At 46.6% G+C, this 20,907-nt stretch overlaps 1 protein-coding gene across 2 annotated transcripts in view; it reads right to left on the reverse strand.

The window, feature by feature from the left end:
* BASP1 (brain abundant membrane attached signal protein 1) overlaps nucleotides 1–20,487 on the reverse strand; it is a 57,372-nt gene extending 36,885 nt beyond the window's left edge. Inside the window, exon 1 of one of the 2 annotated variants that reach the window (XM_019812588.3) lies at nucleotides 20,359–20,487. The gene's annotated coding sequence lies outside the window, so the exon portion shown is untranslated. Of the gene's footprint in view, nucleotides 1–19,570; nucleotides 19,773–20,358 lie in introns of those variants that run through there. The other variant, XM_023239400.2, reaches the window with a different exon arrangement.
* Nucleotides 20,488–20,907: the final 420 nt, after the last annotated feature.

A 20,907-nucleotide genomic window follows, 5' to 3' on the forward strand; every position in this document is an offset into this window, starting at 1 on the left:
AATCATTTGTCAATCAGCCATTAGAGATTACAAGGTAGTAAAAAGCAGACTGGAAACTAAAGGCTCGAGGAATGAGAAAATAATTGGTTACCAACCTTGCCCTACGTTTGTTAAGATATTAAAAAAAAAAAAATCATGTTCAAGAGTCTCAGCTACTTCTGTAAACTATTGGCAACTTAGGAGTCAAGAGAAAGCAACACATTAGGGCAAAAGGGCCTAGATATGGAGGGAAATATTCTTATAACAAAACATTAACGGAAAAATGATCTGATATGAACAGCACTGCAAACTTACCCAATCCACGAAGAAACTCTGGAAATTAACATTTTCCAAAGTAGATGTTATCAAAACAAAAGGTTTTCTTTGTGTAGAGATACCCCTTTTCATCATATGCCACATGTAATTTCAGAGTCATTTTCAATGCGGTCCCCCCCCCCCCAACTTGTGTTCCTAGAGATCACATCTCTCCCTGGAACGAAGGACAAACAGCACTTATACTCTGGATTCAAGAAGTTAGCATCACCAGTATACAGATTTGCTGGGTCCTACAAACCAGCGTGAGTTTTTCTTAGAATCTTGAATGCGGGAGCAACAGCAATCCTTCCCTCATTCTCTCAAGAGGACTATCCTGTCCCTGCTGCAAGGCTGGCAGGAGAGGGCACCTGCTGGGGACATTTCCCCAAGAGGTCCTTCAGTGACCGTATGCTAGAGATATAAAGTATATTCTTCCTGTGTTTTAAGAACTATTTTTGGAAGGCTTTTCCTTCCACTTCTAATCCTTAAAGTACTTTTTTTTGTTGTTGTTGTTTTAATTTTTTTTTCAACGTTTTTATTTATTTTTGGGACAGAGAGAGACAGAGCATGAACGGGCGAGGGGCAGAGAGAGAAGGAGACACAGAATCGGAAACAGGCTCCAGGCTCCGAGCCATCAGCCCAGAGCCCGACGCAGGGCTCGAACTCACGGACCGCGAGATCGTGACCTGGCTGAAGTCGGACGCTTAACCGACTGCGCCACCCAGGCACCCCTAAAGTACTTTGTTTTTGATGGGAATGTAAGATATCTAAATGTCTTCTCTATCTGGTAATTAAGACCTTTAAATGAAACAAAATCAATCCCGAAATTCATATTCTCAAAAGTGATATTCACATAACTCGTTAAATGGTAACCAGTTGACCCCGGAATATCTCACATGGCGTGGTCAGGTGAAGGAGGTGGGTCAAGTGACATACAGTAGGACAGAGAAAAGACAGAGGTAATGACCGAGGGGTGCCTGGGTGGCTCAGTCAAGTTAAGCGTCCGACTTTTGATTTTGGCTCAGGTCATGATCCCAGGGCTCATGGGTTCAAGGCCCACATTGGGCTGTGCTGACAGCACATTCTCATTCTCTCTCTCTCCCTCTCTCTCTCTCTCTCTCATAAATAAATAAATAGATAAATAAATATTAAAAAAAAAGTAATGATTCATCCGTGTAGTTAATTTAATGGCTATCTTCTGGCCAGTGTCTCTACCCCCACATCTACAGACCAACACTTGTCTCATTCTAATTACTGGTGCACCTCTTTGCCTTCATCAACCGTGAGCTCCTTAAAGGAAGGAAACCGGTCTTTGCATCTCCCAGCTCATCCAATAAACAAACATTAATCCTGCAAGAGTTTAGTGTGGTTTTGCCTTTTCCCACGTTGCATTTGACAGAGCAGAAAAATCCCACACGGGCTGCTCATCTGGACTGCCGTTAAAAAGCTTGGTCTTGGGGTGCCTGGGTGGCTCAGTCGGTTGAGTGTCCGGCCTCCACTCAGGTCACGGTCTCACGGTTTGGGAGTTCGAGCCCCACGTTGGGCTCTGTGCCCGGAGCCTGCTTCAGATTGTGTGTGTGTCTCTCTCTCTCTCCTTCTGCCCTTCCCCCACTCCTGCTGTCTCTGTCTCTGTCTCTGTCTCTGTCTCTCTCTCTCTCTCCTTCAAAAATAAACAGCCATTAGGGGCGCCTGGGTGGCGCAGTCGGTTAAGCGTCCGACTTCAGCCAGGTCACGATCTCGCGGTCCGTGAGTTCGAGCCCCGCGTCGGGCTCTGGGCTGATGGCTCAGAGCCTTGGAGCCTGTTTCCGATTCTGTGTCTCCCTCTCTCTCTGCCCCTCCCCCGTTCATGCTCTGTCTCGTTCATGCTCTGTCTCTCTCTGTCCCAAAAATAAATAAACGTTGAAAAAAAAATTAAAAAAAAAATAAACAGCCATTAAAAAAAAAAATTAAATAAAGGATAAATTCATCGCAAAAGCAATAGCTGTATCTTTTAGCTGCATTGTTTTTTGTTTTTTTTACTTCTGGCTGCAAATATGTGAGGCTACATCATGTGCATCTGCCCCAGTAACATATTTATAAAACAGAAATAGGACAATCTTCACAACTGAAGAGGGGGAGGCGAGGCCTATACCCACAACAGCAGAAGACTGAGGGCCACATGCATGTTCCCTGGAGTTCAAAGACTTGATGGAATCCAAACATGTACAGCACTACTGCTGACTTCCTTCACGCGGGTCACATCAGAGGGTTTAAGAAAAAAATACAGGATGAAAAATATCATCTAGTAAACTGCTTGGAAATACACATCAAAAGGCGTATCGATCATCCAGTCTGTGTCGTAAATTCCTGCCCCACCACCCCTACCATGTCATTCCAGCTAATTACATATTCCAAGGACAGAACCTGCAACCTGGCCTGGGCTTCCCAAGAGAACATGAAGTTAGGGAGACTTAACAGTGCATCAGATAAAAAAGTACCCGCAAAGAGTTGGCCCTGCTCTTTCTGGTCTGCTAACCAATTTAAATCAAACCGGCTCAACCCTATGAGCTAGAGCTGTCCTCTCCCTTTCCCTGAAGGCTGGCTCCTTTAGATGGATAAGGAGTGCCGTTCTGTACGCAGGGGTGAGGGGTGTTACGGGGAGGAGCTCACAGCTGCAGACAATGCTGCTGGCTGATCCATAACCTGAGTTTATTTAAAATGAGACCATTTTCGGGGCGCCTGGGTGGCTCAGTGGGTTAAGCATCCGACTCTGGATTTCAGCTCAGGTCATGATCTCAGGGTCATGGGATCCAGCCCTGGGACAGGCTCCGCACTGAGCTTGGCACTTGCTTCTGATTCATTCTCTCTCTCTCTCTCTCTCTCTCTCCCTCCCTCCCCCCTCTCTGCCCCTCTGCTGCATGCATACGAGCTCGTGCGTGCTCTCTCTCTCTCAAAAACAGAAGTTTAGGGGCACCTGGGTGGCTCAGTCGGTTAAGCGTCCGACTTCAGCTCAGGTCATGATCTCACGGTCCGTGAGTTCGAGCCCCGCGTCGGGCTCTGTGCTGACAGCTCAGAGCCTGGAGCCTGTTTCAGATTCTGTGTCTCCCTCTCTCTGACCCTCCCCCATTCATGCTCTGTCTCTGTCTCAAAAATAAATAAACGTTAAAAAAAATTAAAAAAAAAAAAAACAGAAGTTTAAAATGAGATAATTTCAAGATGAAATATTGATCTCATAGTATAAGTAGCAAGTGTTTAGGGTGTAAATCATGTAGGTGATACGTCTCCTCTCCCAGCTCAGCTCACAAATGTAGGCAAGAAAGATGGTCATCAACTCAACGGTAACTACACTTTTAATATGTTAGAAAAAAACCTATTATAATAAAAATTTTGCAAGTAAAATATCAATATCTAGGAACATTTTTAGAAGGAGCAAATTGTATTGTCAGATAGTTTCCTGAAACCCTGCATCATTGTTCCCTAAATACGGTTTGCTTTGGAAATCCATTTCGCGTCGTTATAAAAAACTACAAACATCGTCTTTTAATTCAGTGAGACTCCCATGAAGAAGAGTCAGTTTTAGGAAACTAGACACAGATCCGTGAGAGATCTCAGACTTGACAAGAGGGTTTTTAACTCTCTAACCATCTCAGTTCAAAGTAAAGCATGACGCTCAGGGAGGAGACAGTGACAGTTGAACGCTGGCCATCGAGGAGTGTATGAAATGAGGAGAGAGGGGGAGTAAATCACAAATGCTGTCTTAATTGTGTACCCCCAACCCCTAAAGGAAACACGATGATGTTGGCTAAAGGTTCTTTGCCAGCTGGTTCCTGGACGTGAAGGTAAAATAAATTAACATTCTGGCATATGCCTTATGGCCCTGAAACATGCCCGTCTGTGCATCCGGCCCTTTACTGGACCACAGGTTCTGAGCTAGAAACTGACATCCAATGATGAATGGAAGCAAGTTCCTGGCTTGGCAGAATGCACGCATTAGAATGAGTGGGTACAGCACAGAACCAGGGCTAAACTCATTTTTATTTGCTATCATCAACTAATGTGTAAAGATTTAAAACTGCACGCTCCTCTGGGGGCCTAACACATGACACTTCCCAAAGGCGGTTATGAAAATGGATTAGTCAAGCTGTTCAATAATGATGGATCCACTGCAAACCCTCGATATTCAGTGACTTGGAGGAAGGGATGAGAAATGTACCTGTAATGAACCCCAGCTTCCACTCACTGTGGTTTATTTCTGAAAAGACTCCATAACAGAATACTATTTGTTTCCCACAAATAACACAGTTTCATTCTTCCTCGGAGCCTCTACCTAGGGAGGAAGCTTAGATGCATAAGCCATTAGTACTAATTATTCGTAATGTCTCAGGGCTTTAGAACAATTACTACTAAAGTTACTGCCTGGAAACAGAATAATTACACTAATTGGAGTTCATCAGATATTCATCTTCATAGTAAGCACAACAGATGAGGGGAAATTTACAGTGTCCATAAATGGAAGTCATTTCAACTACCAAAGGTGATTTTCAGAAGACACGGGCCCTCCATATAATGTACGGTAGGCAACCTCGTCCACTGCACAAATGCGGAGGGCTAGGTTATGTATCAGAACTGTCACAGAGCACTGGTATGGGTCAACAAAACCAGTACACTCCCGCCTTCTGGTCTTTTCATCGAGAGGGGTGGAAACCTGAAATAATGCCCTCAGTTTTGATAAATGCAAAAATACAAACATGCTAAGGGCTACAAGAGGTGTGGGGACAGACAGGAAAGGCATCTCTGTGAAAGTGGTAACTGAAGACTACTTGGGCGGTGGGAGAAAGTATATTCCAGGCAGAAGGGACAGCCGGCCAGGGCCTGCACACAGCACTAAGAGAACGGAAAGGCGGGCCATGTGGCTGGAGAACAGAGGGTAGAGGAGAGAGGACGAAGGAGTTTAAACAGAAAACTAGTGCAGGAACTTGCAGATCAGTAGGATTTTCATATTTTATTGTCGGTGGACCAGAAAATCATGATATAAAGTCTTAGGCAGAAGGATGTCATGCTCAGATATACAAGAGTATTAGGGCGGTAATCAAGGAGAGGGATAGAAGCTTCTATGAGGTTCATGGCTTAGAGTAGAGGGCGATGAACATAGTGAGATAATGACAAGGTACACCAGTCACCAGAAAGAGCCCAGTTTTCCAGAATGAGTGGAAAAAGGTGATGCTGACCAAGAAAGTGAGCCACTAAATGCGAACCGTGGACATTAGCTTGAAAATAAATGTTGCATAGGGACGCCTGCGTGGCTCAGTTGGTTAAGTGGCCAACTTCGGCTCAGGTCATGATCTCGCAGTCCGTGAGTTCGAGCCCTGCATCGGGCTCTGTGCTGACAGCTCAGAATCTGGAGCCTGCTTCTGTTTCTGTGTCTCCCTCTCTCTCTGCCCCTCCCCCATTCACACTCTGTCTCTCTCTCTGGCTTTCAAAAATGAATCAATGTTAAAAAAAAATTAAAAAAAGAAAAAGAAAATAGATGTTGCATAAATTAAAGAGTTAAAATTAAAAATTCTATTACTTACAGCAATTTTATGCAGAAAGTAATTTACCACTTATAATCCTTTATAAAAATATTAAATAGTACCAACTCCCAATTATTTTAGGACCTGTGGTTTATCTGGTGTAGTAAAACTGAATTGTTATACTCAATTTAGTGGTGGATCAACGAGGTAATATTTTATTGCTGCCGTTAACACAACATGACGTGACCTGAAAGTTGAAACAGAAAAAGCAGTAGTTGAACTACTTGATGGGACACCCTCAAAAGTTGCAAAATTGGTTTTTTAGAAAGAGTCTCTCAAAAGCGTTAAGCATAGGCATATACCCACATGCACATGTGCTGAAAATGCCCCTCAAGAAAATCCCTTAAGTATCACTACTTGTTTTGTTGCTTGGAGAGACCCCGAAATGTATTAGGCTTGATGTCTGCAGTCATCAAACACATCATATGATTCCTGACACTTGCTACTTTCCACTCCCCAGCGTCCCACTATAAGGCAAACTTTCCAGCAAAACTCTAATGGCCCCGCCCACACTTGCCTTTGTTAAAACTCCCATCTCCTAAGGTCTCCATCCATCAAAACCTGCCCCTTGGTGAGACTGTGTGTGGTGAATTCCTACCAATAAGCCTTGATGCTAGTGGAGGATTTTCAACTAGCCTAGGCATCCCGTCTACTCTTTCGCCTAGAACAAGGTCTCTGCCATTGCCACTGTTGGTAGATTTTATAAAGGGGGGTGGGGGGGATCATGGGAGGGGCAGAGGGAGAGAGAGTCCCAACCAGGCTCCGTGCTCAGCCTGGAGCCTGATGAGGAGCTTGATCCCACAATGCTGGGCTCAGGACCTGAGCCAAAATCGAGAGTTGGATGCTCAACTGATGGAGCCACCCAGGCGCCCTCAGGACTGGCAGATTTTAAAGAGGGCCTCCCCAAAATAACTCCATCTTCACCTACTCGACACTAGCTAGTTCTTCACACCGTACTCACTAAGTGAATCTTTCTCTCACTCCCTTTGTTCACGGTCTTGTGATATTTGGGTATGTGGCTACCCAAATGGGAAAGCCTTCGGGCAGAGGGAAAGAAGCAGAATATAATGCTAGAATGAAAACCGGGCTTCACCACGTATCGATGCTTACTGGTTGACGGCAACTGCCTAGAGACTGTGTTGAGAGGGATTCCAAGGCCTCTCGTACCCGTGTCCGTCATGAGTACAACAGAGGGAACAGTACCTGCACGCACTCTTGGCCATCCCCCGTACAAGGGAGCCACAGAAACCTGACTCTGAATCTCATGCCAGGCTTGATCGTTCCCAGTGATGTGAATCCTGGGGAAATTAACTTCTCTGCATCTCATATCAAATGGAGGCACTTATGTTTGCCCCACGTGGATTGGTGGGGACCAAGCCAGGGGCTCAAGTACCATTGATTCTCTCCGCTCTCTTCTTGGGGGCAGGGACAAGTGAAAAACCTTTTCGCCCAGGACTTTCCAAAGTTCCTCACTATAAACCACCTTTCCTAATATCAAGCATGAGTTGTTAGGGGTTGAGTTGTGTTCCCACAAAATGCACACGTTGAAGCCCTAACCTCCAGTACCTGAAAATGTGACTATGTTCGGAGACGGGGCCCTTAAAGGGGTCATTATATGAAAACGAGGCCATTAGGGTGGACCTTGTGCTTACAGATCAGGAAGAGACGTCAGGGATGGCTGTGTGCACAGATACAAGACCACATGAGGACACAGCAAGAAGGTGGCTGGCTATGTGCAAGCCAAGGAGAGACTTCAGAAGTAACCAAACATGCCAACACCTTGGTCTTATCCTTCGAGCCTCCATAGCTACGAGAAAATCAATTTCTGTTGTTAAAGCCATGTAGTCTGTGGTATTGTGTAATGGCAGCCCGAGCAGACCAAGACGGGAACAAGGCATTGGTGTCTTCCACCGCTTCTATTACTACATATTTGTTTCCCCACCTGTCCTGTCCCTTCTCTTCCTCCTCTCATGCACTATTCCCCTCCCCCCAACACTAGGAGGAAGCAGCGGGGCTCAATGACAAGAGGTCGTTGACCGTTGACCTACAAGGCAGTTTCGCGTACTTTTTGTACAAGGGGAATCCAGACACTCCTAGAAACAGAAAGGAGTGGTGTTCCCCTCTCTCCAACCAGAAACATGGCTGCCAAATGACCGTACAAAAACTCCCAAGTACAGTCATCGCCTCCTCTTCGGAAGCATTTTACAAACTTCAAGATTTAACAAGTTAACGCCACTGCCCACAAACGCCACCCCCACGCCCTCAAGATTGGACTGTTTAATTAGGTAGGGAGATAGTTCGATATGTTCTCAGAATCAGATTTAGATGCAAATGCCAATTAAACCTCGCACTAACCACTGTGCCTTCCGGTGTTCTGAAACATTTGTGTCAGCAGTTGGGTCATTTCTCTGCCAGGTAAACTATGCAAACAGTGGCTAACATGCCAGGGCCTGCTGGGTTTGCCACGCTCCGTGCAGCTAATGCGAACACTGTCTAAATGCCCTAAGGGTTTGGGTTGGGTTTTACAGATCTATCTCCCCCAGGTTACGCCCTCTTCCAATAGGAATCATGCCCTGCTCAAAACTGGCTTGAGCTTTTTTGACCCCCCCTTAGAAATAGCAGCAACATTTTTTGCAATATTACATCATTCTGGACTCCTTTGCCCTTTATCTGAGTTTCTTGGCTACCTCACTAGGCAGAAAGCCCAGCCAATGGGGATCAATACAGGCAAGGGGACTGCAAATAGTAGCTCCTGGACTGAAGAAGGCAAGTTAAAGGGGAGGCACGAGTCCATTTGTCCTAAGTGGCCAACCACTCCCTTGAACGATTACCTGTTCTCCTTAACCCTGTTGTAGTATTTGTTGCTGGAAGCAAGGATAAAGTCCGAGACTGTGTTACTATTCGCTGCACTAAAGTTCAAAGTGCACCAAAGTGATAGTTTGTGAGCAGGAAGGGCTCATCAACAGGGTTGTTTCGGTGACGAGGGGGGGGGGGGGGGCAATGTGAAGCCTACTGACATTTAGATACACTTTTTTTAAAAAAAAATCACCTTTTGGGGGCGCCTGGGTGGCTTGGTTGGTTAAGCGTCCGACTTCAGCTCAGGTCATGATCTCACGGTCCGTGAGTTTGAGCCCTGCGTCGGGCTCTGTGCTGACAGCTCAGAGCCTGGAGCCTGTTTCAGATTCTGTGTCTCCCTCTCTCTCTGCTCCTCACCTGTTCATGCTCTGTCTCTCTCTGTCTCAAAAATAAATAAACGTTAAAAAAAAATTAAAAAAAAAATCACCTTTTGTTACATCCCCTGCACCCAGAATTAGTAGAAAGTTGAACGTAAGATCTTAGCAATATTCAAGAGAACTCTTTTCCCACTGAGTTTATTCCACTTAAACCTACAACTCTTACCTTAGTGAAATCATGGGTTACAATTCCACTGTATAGTTACTTCTCTCTTCGTGGTGGCCAGTTGGGGTCTCCTAAGATGACCACCCACCCAGGAGACTTTAGGACAGATGAAATCAAACCTAAGCTCTCTGCCTGGTGGAAACAAAACTAGTTGGAATCAAAATGGTGAAAGGGAATGGAGCGAGCCATTAATGTTTTTGACTCTTGCACCCATGAGACCTTCAATGAGACTTTCCGTTCATTAGTCAGCCATTGGATTGGATGAGGGAGAAGAGGAACGTTCAGATGTGAGTCACATGAAGAAACACACCTGGGAAACCATTCCTAATCACGTATTAACAACCTGGTGGTGAATATTGCTACAAACACCTGTTACTATTTGTCTGAAAACCAAACACTGGAAATTCTAGAACGAGGTTTCCAAAGTCCAGTTGGGTGAGCCCTGGGAATTCAAGTCTTGAGGTCTCAACAAAAGATCACCAGGGTTACTGAGGAAACCCTGGGTGCTACAGGAAACCTCCAGTCAACATGGTGTTATTCACTGGGGTTAGGTGATCACGAGAAGCCCCAGGAGCTATTGTCACCACCAACTGCTGAGATTCTTTCTTTTTTTCCTTAGGAAAATGAGTCATTCAGAGATTCCAGACCACCTTACTTAACCATATTATGTCTTCAGTAAATTCCCAAGTGGTCACGTCACCTTATCCTACCTTCCTGATGAAATAAATGCAGGATAAAGGAGGAAAGAAAGTGATCTCCCCCCTTCCCACCTACAGATCACGGATTTCTCTAGATTGTTCTTTCCCAGAATCATCTCAAATATGCCTGAGACAAATACAGACGCTGTTATTCTGTACTGACACAGCTGAGAACATAGGTAAAGGTCAAAGACAGCAAACATTCCTCCAGCCCCTACTGTTTTCAGGACAAGCTCAGAGAAGCGTATGACAGTACAAAGACACAAGACCTTTCTTCTAAATATCCCTAAGAAACAGTGATGTTCTTACAGTTGCTACCTGGTTGCTGTTGCTTTCCTTGTTGATACATTATTTCCCCCAATTAGATTTGTTCCTGCTTAACTTGGCTGTTGAATTAGTCTCTGTGGTAATGGTGGTTTAAAGACCTGTCAACAGGTAATCAAATTCACTTTGCCAAGCAATCCAGGAAACTTGTAATTTAGAAAGCTCAACCAGGAAAGGCTGTTCTCTACCATCTATCTCTTCATAACCTTCAAGAAGAAATTTTCATTTGGATTTATTTGAGGACCAGGTTTCTGACCTACAGGACTATAAGACTTAAAAGCCGACTAAAAACTGTGAAGTCACTTATTTACTGCAGGCTTCCCTGGAGAAAGATAAACTCATCGGGCTCATTCTCCACTTACTGAAATGTCCAAATAGGTCACTTTAAATATGAAATGAAAACCGTATCTCACCAAAACTAAGCTTACCGGCTTCTCCACATGCAAACGCGCATACAGCATTTACACTGCTCAAATAAGTTTTCAAGTCTGGCCAAAGTGTTTTCACAACCTCAGTACTTAATTACATTCCACTTTTAATGACTGCTGCAGAAACTTGCCGCACTTTGAAATCCTCTAAATCGGCCCAAACACTGTTAATGGCGATTGTAAAGAAAAAAGATGAAACCTCCTGCTTTATGCAGCTCTCAAACCAATAAGCCAGATAACATTCGTAATCAGCATGAAGGCTGCTGTCCATCCGTTCTCCACAGCACTGCTCACTGGGGCTTCCAAGAGACTCCTGAGTGAGTCTTGCTTGACTGTTCCACTCACACTGCAGCCCCCAAATTAGTGCAGAGCCAACTGGTTTTCTTCTCAAAGGAAACAAAATACCCCCAACCCTGCACCACTGCTCATTTCAGGAGGAAAACGCAGATACGACACCAACATTTCATTTTACGAGTAAAGTTATTTTAATGCATGCCATAAATGCTCTGGCATGTGAAGGAAGTCACGTCCTATAATGCAAGAAGAGAGAGACGTTGCGGGGGATAGATGGCACGTAGAGAAAGCAGGTGGTACCTGGAGACAAGGGGCTCACGTGGTCTGTCGAAGGCGGAAGAGGTTCCTTCTGCAGAGGAGGGGAGAGAGGGCAGCAGCGAGAGACATACAGGATGCAGAGTACACTTTCACAAAATGGTACCAGGTTAAAAGAATGGCAGGAATTTAAGTTGCAGACATTGAGTAAGAGTCTGACTCAATTCCACATAAGGGAGAGGCGGCAGGAGTGAGGCTTTATTGGGAAATAACCTGGTTTTCCACTCGGCCACTAACCAGCTCATGAGACCTTGAGTAAGCCACTGACTTTTCTAAGATCCTCTCGAGTTCCAAAATAAGTGTTTTCGGTCATGAGCTTTCAAACCTTCTGTTGGAATGACACGAGTTATTTACAGAAGACTGAGGTTGTGGTTAGGATGGTATTTAAAAGCAGCCACCAATTTTCTGTAAATGAATCCTGCCTGGAGGCAGAGCGAAAATGGGTTGGCAACGTTAGGACTTTAGTTTGTCTCTAATCAGGCAACCAACAACATAGCAGGAAGGGGGTCGAGTAGCATCGCTGATTAGTACCACGAAGGTAGGATTACAGGTAAGGCATCTGAGTGATTACTTTCACTTGTGAAGTGCAATGAGGAAAGTGAAGGGGCCAACCAAAGCCACATTCATTCAGAGTCCTCATTAGGGGCAGTTGCCATCCCCCCCCTCCTCCCCCCTCCTCCCCCTTCCCCACCCCCTCGAAAAGGATGGCTGGAGGATATCAGTCCATATTCACTAGGATAAGAAGCACTCCTAATCTACAGGTCGCTTAAGGTATTACTGATTGAAACATTTATTCCACATTGTATCTCTATGATAAACAACTTTTCATTGAAGAACTTAGTACAACTCTCTCTATATGAACACTGAAGATCTTAATATGTTAGAAGGCTACCCATGTTATCCCATGTCCATTGGACATAAGATAAAATGGCCAAGGCTTATGGGAAATACAGTGTAGTGCTGGACAGAACAGGGCCATCAGACATGGATCTGGAATATAGGACTTCCTATTAGCTCTACAATCTTTTCTCTTTTTTAATGTTTATTTATTTTTGAGACAGAGCATGAGTGGGACAGAGGGGAGAGAGGGGGACAGAGGATCCGAAGTGGGCCCCACACTGACAGCAGACAGCCCCATTCAGGGCTCGAACTCATGAACTGTGACATATGACCGGCACCGAAAATCGGGTGTTCAACCGACTGAGCCACCCAGGTGTCCCTAGCTCTGCAATCTTATGTGTATTACTCAACCCTCCATTTTTCATTTATTCATAGGCAAAATGCATCCTACAGTTTGTTTGAGGGGATAAAATTCAGTTAGAGTATAGGATGTACAAGAAATATTCACAAATGTCCAATCTCATCCTGTAGCGTCTCTAGATTAAACCAAAACAAATCAAAACAAGCCTTCACAGAGGCAAGTTTTCAAAAGCTACAACACCCATATCCAAAACCTCTTGGTAAAGCAAAATATAATTTCCCTCCTAAATCCGTAAGATTCAAAAAGCTGTTAAAAAAAAAAAAAAAAAAAGCTATTTAGAAAAGGATTTAACCAAAATGGAAATGACTTTACCTTCACCCAACAGCAAAACTCAGTCTCCAGAAGGTAAAACACAAATCACCTTGGGCAGATCTTTGAATTAAATGCCTAAAAGGTTCAAACTGAATCTAGGACCGACCCCTCAAACCCAAATATCTGAAACTCCAAAGAACTTCCTTTTTTGTTTTTAAGAAGCCAGGCTGACTAAGGTGTCTACGGGGATAATCACATAATTCGGTCAACAGGTAACAATACCTTTACAGTCCCGCATAATTGAAGCTTCGGTTTTACTCCTGGCAACGGGGTGGTGGGGATGTGGTTAAGTGTATACCTTAGAATTTTAAATATCGAGATTGGTTTATACTAATCTTAGTACCAATGATTAAGACGCTCCTTTCAACTGCAAACGAAGGCGTCTTGATTCAGGACACAACAAAACCGCGTGCTCTCAGGAATCTGAATGAATTATGTCTATTCCCCAGGTGATACAGTTTTTCCCTGATCTGAACATATCTAAACAGTAAGCCTTTCTTTGAAGGTCTCTGAAATCCCAAGGACTTTCTTCCCCCCCCCCCCCCATTTTAATACCAGTTGTGGAGGCTGGGGTTGTGCTGATTTACCCACTCTGGGCTTTTGAAACCAGTTAAGGGTCCTGGCAACATGTTCAAGGTATCATAGCTATACCTGGAGGATGTTTCTAAACCACGTAGTTCTGTGTTCTACCAACTCCTGTCCAAGGCGCCACCGTCAGCTTGTTTTGCGATGATGGCCTCTTTGAAACAAGCGTGTAAGTCACTAACACCGAGCATGAAGTAAAGAAACCTGGTTCTTTCACCACTTTATGGTGCATGTGCTTTACAAAGACTCGCAGAAGCGCCTCGGTGGCTGAGTTGGTTAAGTGCCCGACTCTTGATTTCAGCTCAGGTCATGACCTCACAGTTCCTGAGTTCGAGCCACGCTGGGGCTGTGCAATGGCAGTGTGGAGCCTGCTTGAGATTCTCTCTCTCTCTCTCTCTCTCTCTCTCTCTCTCTCTCTCTTTATCTCTCTCTCTCTCACTGCCTTCCTCCCCCACTCGTGCTATCTAAATAAATAAATAAAACGGATTTTAAAAAAAGACATGCAGAATATGGAGGCCGTGTTGTAAGTGTCTGACAATTTCACTTAATCCTTACAAAAACTCTAGACTGTAATCCCCATTTTAGAGATTGAGGCACAGAAGCGAAGCAATTTGCCAAAGGCCACACAGCTCGTAAAACGGTTGAGACAAGATTCTTCAGCCAGGGAATCTGGCCCCGAAGTCCAATTCTACCACACCTAGCCCTCCAAATCATGCTTTTCTAAATACCATAGTCCCTACACAAGGTACAAACAATGGCTGAAATCTATTTATTTCAAAGAGAAGTTTAAAAAACACACCAATGAAACCCAGTCCTCTCTAAAATGAAGGGGAAAAGTCAATTCAGAAACAAGTTCACAAAATGTTTAAGTGATAAGAAGGAAATATTGCGTAAATGCTTTGCCTGCCCCACTAAACGCCATTTTTCTCTATTATCTTGAGAGGTTTCCTTATGCCCTGGGCCCCTGTTTGTGCTTGCAGATGGTTTCTATTTCTAAATCTCTAAAGCTTTCAGGAATTTATTCCTAGACTTTGAAACCTGCCCACTTGCAAACCTCCCCTCACCAACGGCCTTGGCACGTCAAAAAACTCTCTACTGCCTTTGGAAAGCCTGATTTTTAAAGCTATTTAAGTTCTCAGGTTGCAGAAGAAGGAAAAGGCACTATGAGTCTCTCTGTGTCCATGCCACCCCATTCCCGACTTCCAGAGGGAAAGACAGAATGCGGTTTAATCAATGTCAAGGCTTGTGTCTTCTCATATTTACACTTTAACTGTATCCCGGTAAGAATTTGATTCTGTGTGGTCACCTCTCACTCTTGATAAGGTTCGCTGGACAATCTTCTCATAGGACACTTACCTAGATGTCTGTCTTTAATAGTGGTGTAGGGAATGGTATTTAGCAAAAAACCTTCCTTTGGCTGGCTGGGAGCTTCCGTGGTTTTAGAACTATCCCTGTATTTTCTCAAAAGAATTTAAATGCCACCTCTTGAGTTATATAAGCAGCCATGGGAAATTCAATGAGCGTGGCTACCCTGGCTTAATTCAATCCACTTTGGGGCAAATTCCCAGGGTCTCATTAAATCTCAGATATGTACATGTATGAAGACAGTAGTTGGGAATTACGATATTTGAGCAACTTTGAAATTGAAATATCCAATTTCTAACTGAATACACTGAACCCCTCAGGTCTTGATTAATCAGCATGGAACAAAAATACGGCTCAATATACAGAAACTAATTAGGGATGTCAATCACATGGACTGCGTTGCAACTGCAGACTGAGAGGTCAAGAAGCCACCAAGAGCCAGCCACCGTGCCTGTGCGCTTTTTAGACTTACGCGTGGTCCTTATCGTGGCAAGAAAAATAAGAATTATCATCCCAATTTTACAACTGAAGAAAGTGAAATTCAGAGAGGTTTGAATAATTTGCCCACAGTGGTTTAACCAGTGTCTAGAGATTTTTCAAACCAAGTTACTTTCCGCTGTGTCTTAGGAAGCCTCCCCAAAATGCACTATTTTCTCTTATAAATAAATAAATAAATAAATAAATAAATAAACAACAATTCTGACTATTCACAACCTCAAAGCTATCTCCTGATTATTTATCTACCATAATTAAGCCAAAGAGTAAAGTTCACGTTGTATGGGGTTATCTAAAGAACTGGGATAAATGGAAAGGATCCAGTTGAGTCGAGAAACCTTGATGAGATGAGAGATTCTGCACCCAATTTCCCAAGAACTTCAACTTGTCTATACACTCAGTGTTCCCTTAGCAGTTACCTGGCTTCCAGTTCACCAGCTAAAACGATCATGAAGAAGATGTTAACCTTTTGATAAAAGAAAGTGAAAAATGAGCAGGTCAACTACATGGAAGAAAGAGGAAGGCCCCAGCGAATCAGAGCATTTCTTTCAACAGAACCAGACACCAAAAGCAATTACTTCTGACACACAATAGTTGACAGGCCTTTGGGGGATGTTTTTCAAAACCAAATTGTACAAGAGATCAGAAAAAGAAGCCAGAACAAGTTTACAAATCCTTTATTTAGTAAGCATTGTTTATTACAACTTTTAATGTTCACTAATGCTCCATGTGAGTTCGGAAGCCTGTAAATGAACATCTCAATTTAAGATGCTCAATTCAATTCATTGGTTTTACCCTGCTAGGCACTGGGAATGGGCTTCTTCGGACACTAGCTGGGCTCCCCCTTTTACCTACGTATTTAGAAAGACCAAAAATGGATCATTTTCCAAACGTCAGTATGAAGCACTGTACAATAACTAAACTAGTTTAGTTTCATATCATTAATAAGATTTTATTTTATAGCATGTGTACATATATATACATATGTGTATATGTGTGTGTGTATATGCATATACACATGTGCATATACAGGACACCGCAATTGCTTTAAAAATTAGGTTTGGATTTTGCAAGTTTTTGCAAAACGACCGTGAATAACACAGGCATCCATTTTACAGTGGCCAAATCTCCCCCACACGTAGTGAGTTTTTCATACTCTACTTATCGTGACCGTGGAATAAAAATGGTTTTTAAATTGTTCTTAATGTGAATTTGTTTTCAAAAACACAAAAGCCAAAGAGAACACATCACATCTTAGACTATAACATGGTTTGTTCTGGCAAATCCAGTAAGATTAGAAAGATGCCTCCAAGGACAGAGTGGAAGCCCTCAGGGCTCTCGCAGTGGACATTCAAATTAGGGTGACCCAGCAGGAGAGAAGGTTCTCCCCAGCATGCCATAATGCAGAGGATGAGCAAAGTTAAAGGCAAAAATGCCACTGTCTGCTATGGTTATTGTTGGCGCATTTTGTCCAAAGGCCCATTAGCTCCTTTGCTCCACCTGCTAAGGACTGCCAAAAAAAAACGAGCCAGATAAAAGAATAAGGTAACTGATTATTTTTTCAAATTCAGCTTAAAAATGTTCTCGCTGAAAAACCCATGACTCACTGAATTGGGGGCATACTGGAATACACTTGCTATCAAATCCCATCTATATTCTAACTCACCTCTCCCTCAAAAACATAACCTTAAGGAAAAAAGAAAAGGAAAAAAAAAAAAAAAGATAGCCCTCTAAACCATAATAAGCTGCTCAATACTAAAGACTAGAGACAGTACCAGCCCTATCAAGTACACACCCTCATCTATTAAACGTGGTCAATATCAATATCCTTTTATTAAAAGGAACAAAAGAGAAGACTTCCATTTTCCTGCCACATGCTGTCCTATCAGGGTGTACTAAGGATACTTAAACATAAATTCTTTTAATTATAACGGGCTATTGCAAAAATACAGTATTTAGCTATTTTATATCCATAAGTCACCTTTTGGATGGTAGAATAAAGAAGCCCAAAAAGAAATCTAAATGACCATAATCTGGTTATTACATCATTGTTAAGAAAATCGGCACCAAAGGTATATGTATCATGGCTTCTGCTGGAAATTGACCAAAAAAAAAAAAAAAAAAGGAAGCATTATGAATTCAATCGACCATCTTCACCCCTGCAGCCCCAGTAGCCTTCTTCCTTCTTCCTGCCCTATCAGTGATCTGCATCTCTGTGGGGTTGGCCTTTTGGGGTCCCTAGTAAAACAATGAGGCAGGAATCAAGAGAAAACACAGGGTTAGGATTCTGGCAAGGTAACCATTTTCTCTGCCTTGGGTTTTGTAGGCCATCTTGTTCCTATAAACGCCAGAATGTCTTAATTTCTCCCAAGTAGTGACACTAGGGGCAGATAGCCACTGTTAGTTTTGAGGCCAATGTCCCTTAATGAAAGGACCAGGAGCAAAAATCTGTCAAATGGTTAATTGATGCAAATCGAGGGCCACCATCACTGCGGTGCAATATGTTGCAGAAAAGAGAACAATGGACAGTACTAGAAAAGAGCAGTATTCGGTCATTAAAATATTTAATCCACAGTTTGCTCTCATCACCAAGGATAATCTTTACTTTTCGTCAAGTGAGATCGCTAAGAAAGCAAAAGATGAAAGATAACCTGGAAAAGAAGAAACATACACACAGAGGAGATAAAAGAAAAACTGTCATTTGGGTCCAAGGATTTCACGCAACATTTAGGGCAAACGCCTTTGTTCCTCGGCTTCGGAAGGGAGTGGGTGGGTGGGTGATGGAGAGATCAGATGGGGCTGCCGGGGCCCTCCACACCCTGCTCTCCGGCGCATGCGCGAGGCCAAGACAAAGGAATAGGTAATTACAGTCCCGATTCATTCATTTTGCCCGCAGTGCCAAGGATCTGCTAGCCCTGGCTGGAATCCCGGGGAGGCCGATCCACACCCCTACAGCAAAACGACCACCTCGATGCTACGGTTGGATTTTAACCCGCGAGGTAGTGGCCTCGAGGGAGATCGAGGTGTGTCAACCCCGTTCAAAGGCACTAAAATTGCACCCCTGAGCGCTGTGCTGATTTCAGCAGGGTGAAAATTACACAGGCACAGGCTGTCCAAGGAGTTCGTTTCAAGGCGGAAATGTCTCTGGGGAAGCAGATAAGGAGCTCAGCCGAGCATTCGATGAATATTCATGAAAGAATGCGGTTTGTAGCCGCGCGCTGTGTGTGCGGTCGCATCCAGGGACTCCGCATTTTTTTTTTTTTATTTGTCGGGGGAGGGGGAGGGGGGGCGTGGGGACGGAGACAGGAACCGGGCGTCGGGTTTCAGCGTTAGCGCTTTCGGCAAGACCTGCTGAACCCCAAACCTTGGCTCACAGCGGAGCCGGGCCGTGGGGAGACCGCGCGCTGTCAGGTCCGCGCTCACACTCTCCCGGCCCGGGCCGCGAGGGTGGAGGCGAGGCGCCCCGGGCATCTCTGCACCGAAGCCTCGCAAAATAATAAAATGCTCCGAGATGGCCCACAGGTTAGCGGGAAGGCAGTTCGGCCACGTCCGAGGCGGGGGGGAGGCTGTGATCCGCTCAGAGGTGCTTCGGCGGGCACGTTGTCGTGTGAACCTCGCATTCCTTGGCCACCGCAGGCCAGGATTCAGGAGTCCCCCGGGGTCAAGGAAACCCATTTGCTGAACCAAAGAGCCACCTCCTTCCTTGGGATCACACCAGATCCCCGTGTTCTTTCTCCCCCTACTCCCGCCCCACCCCACCCCCACCCTCCATCTCTCGCTGCTGCGCCCCTCTCTCCCAGCGCTCCCTCCCGGGCTGCGACTGGTTCCGATGACAGATACGCTCCCTTCCGCCCCACAAAACCGTCTCCTCGGGACTCGGTGCGTTTAAAGGGTTTCCCATTCGGCAATTTCCTCCTTCACGAGCAGCTGGCTCCCGCTCGCTACCCACCCCGCATCTCCCGTCTACCAGACTCGCCACCCCCGCACCTTCCCACCCCGCGAGAGGCTGAAGCCACCCACTTCGGGGGGCCCCCCCATCACCCCACATCCCCGAAGTGCGACGGGAACCTCGCGGAGGGTCCCCCGCGTTGGGCGCCGTCTAACGAGGCCCGCGGCGCCCCACGCCCCCGGCCGCGGCGCCGAGAGAACAAAGGGCCTCGAGGTGGGGCGGGGGCGAACGGAGGCCCCCGGGCTGCCGGCGCCCCGGGTCCGCGGGGGCGGCGGGGCCGCCGGGGCGCGCCTCCTTACCGGCTCTGGGTGCCTGTGCCGGCCCTGGGTGAGCGCGGTGCCGCCGAGGGGCCCGGGTCGCAGGCGTCGTCCGGCCGGTGCCTGGCCGCTGGCGGAGGCTCTCTCCCCGGCTCGACGGCGGAGCCCGGAGCGAGGAGCGAGTTGGAGCGCTGCCGCCGCCGCCGTCGCCGCTGCCGCTACTGCCGCCGCCGCCGCCGCTGCAGCCTCTGCATTTCTCGCGCTCGCGCTCCCCCTCCCCTTCCTGCCCAGCGCCCTCCCCCGGCGCGTCCGCCCGCCCAGCCTCCCTCCTCCCGCGTACCCCGCCCGCCTCCCTCCCCTCCCTTCCCCTCCATCCCGGGCCCCGCCCGCCTCCCCTCACCTCCCCTCCACCCCGTCCCCTCCCCGCGTCCCGGTGGTCCCCTTTCCCCTTCTCCTCCCCTCCATCCCGCTGTCCCTCCTGCCAGTCTCCATCTGCCCTGCACGCGGGCTTCCCACTCCCTCCCCACCTCCCTCACCCTACCCTACCCTCCTCTCCTTTGCCGCGCCCCCCCCCCAACTACCACACCCCGCGCCGCCTCCCCTCCCCCGCCGCGCCGGGGCTGTCTGCGGGCACCTCTCTCTCTCTCTTCTCCTCTTTTCTCTCTCTCTGTCTCTCTCAGTCCTTTGGAATGGGTGGATAGGAAGTGCTCGGGCTCTCGCTCAGACTTCAGGGGCTGCGTGGCGGTGGTGAATGACGCCCCCTGCCACCTGCTACCCTTCTCAGCACCCCAATCCCGCTCGCGCGCGACGTCCGCCTGGGATTCCGATACCTGGACGGGCAGTGAGGTTGGGGGTGACCTGCCGAACCCCCTCAGCCCATCGAGACAGAGGTCCTCGGGGTTGAGGGAGGCTGCCAACGGCAGGCAAGTCCGGGCGGCGCCCCCCGAGGACCGGGCGCGCTGGGCGAGGCGGCTCCTTCGCACGCTGGGCTGAGCCCGGAGCTCCGCGGCTGGGGACTAGCGACGCCGCCGAGGTCCGCCTTGGGGGGGTTGGGCAGCGTCGTCCCTGCGACCGTGCTCTCGGGACTTGGGAGAGGAAGGAGAAAGGACAAGAGCCCGAGGGAAGGAACCGTCGGTGTTTCATGTCTGTTCTTTAAAAGAGGCAACCAGTTCTCGGCCAGACTGGGTTAGCCGAGGCAACCGGTGCAGTGCTGCCTAGAAGCGCACAGGTCAAAGCCACGGCCGAGCCGTGTCGGGGTGCCCTGAGGCACCGCCACTTTCACACCGGGACATAAAATAACCACCAGCGTGGGGAGGTATGCCCACCTTGCTTCTCTGTTGGCCAGAAGCAAATGCAAAACATAACGGGACAACGCTTAC

Source organism: Felis catus, chromosome A1 (assembly GCF_018350175.1).
Source record: "Felis catus isolate Fca126 chromosome A1, F.catus_Fca126_mat1.0, whole genome shotgun sequence".
Taxonomy (NCBI): domain Eukaryota; kingdom Metazoa; phylum Chordata; class Mammalia; order Carnivora; family Felidae; genus Felis; species Felis catus.